This window comes from Trichechus manatus, unplaced genomic scaffold (genome assembly GCF_000243295.1).
Source record: "Trichechus manatus latirostris isolate Lorelei unplaced genomic scaffold, TriManLat1.0 scaffold00145, whole genome shotgun sequence".
NCBI lineage: Eukaryota > Metazoa > Chordata > Mammalia > Sirenia > Trichechidae > Trichechus > Trichechus manatus.
Window position 1 is genome coordinate 4,959,810 of NW_004444081.1, and position 1,100 is coordinate 4,960,909.

The 1,100-nt window shown below is 39.8% G+C and overlaps 1 protein-coding gene across 1 annotated transcript in view; it reads right to left on the minus strand.

Annotated features, from left to right (window-relative positions):
* The window catches only part of RXRG (retinoid X receptor gamma), a 65,348-nt gene that overhangs the window by 45,529 nt on the left and 18,719 nt on the right, over window positions 1-1,100 (minus strand). The gene's annotated exons all lie outside the window — the stretch shown is intronic.

A 1,100-nucleotide genomic window follows, 5' to 3' on the forward strand; every position in this document is an offset into this window, starting at 1 on the left:
TTTCTTTTTGTTGTCTCATTCTTTTTTCCGTTTATTATTTCTTCATTTCTCGGTTTCTCCTCTCTTTCTATTTATCTTTTCTCCTGTTTCCTGAATACCTGGTGCTGTGTATCATCTCTACCCCTTCTAGCCTGGCTGTACTGTGTGGCTTGGGAGCCACTTCCCTGGTCTGCACAACCATGCCAGTAGGATATGTGGGAGTTTTTTTTTCATTTTCATTTTTCTCCTTTTTGTTTTTCTTCATTTCTCAGTTTCTCATCTCTTCACTCCAATGGCAGGCTCCCTTAGCTTTTTTTTTTTTTTTTGGCTCCCATTTCTTTCTCGTCTCTCTCTTCTTTCCCATACCCAAACTAGCTCCACACATCACAACCTCCTCCTCTCCCTGCCTCCCAACCTATCTGCACCACATGCTGAACATTGCACTCCTGAGAAGCACAGGCATGGCCTACCGGAACCTGCCTTGCACTGACCCCCAGCTCACCTTGTCAGCCCCAGTACATGCCACAAACAACCCATCGCAGCCCCTCCCCTTCACCTGGACCTGCCCTGCTGCACCATAGCTGAGCAACTGACCCTGCCCATTGGACAAGGAGGTGAAAAATATTGTGTCCACAGATGAGCAAACAACAAAGAATGCACAGCCTGCATGCTCAGACATAACCAAATAAAACAAAAAGCAGGATGAAACAAACAAATCTATAATCAATAAATGAAGAAAATAACTACTAAATGTCCAGAAGACAGCAGACAATATCAAAACATATTGAAAAAACAGGACAGGATGATTCCAGTAGGCATCCAAAATAAAACACTAGATGACCTTCCAGTAGAAGAAAAGGCACTAGAACTACTTGATAGGGAATTCAAATCTCTAATATTCAGAGCTATCCAAAAGTTGAAGCAAAAAGTAGACAAAAATAAGGAAAAAAATAGACAAATTCATGGAAAATACAGACAAAAAAAATAGAAAAATTCAGGAAAATAATACAGGAACAAATTGTCAAAATAAATTCACAACTAGAAATCATACAAAAACAACAATTAGAAATCCAAAAGATAAACAACAAGATTTCAGAAATGGACAGTGTCATAGAAGGGCT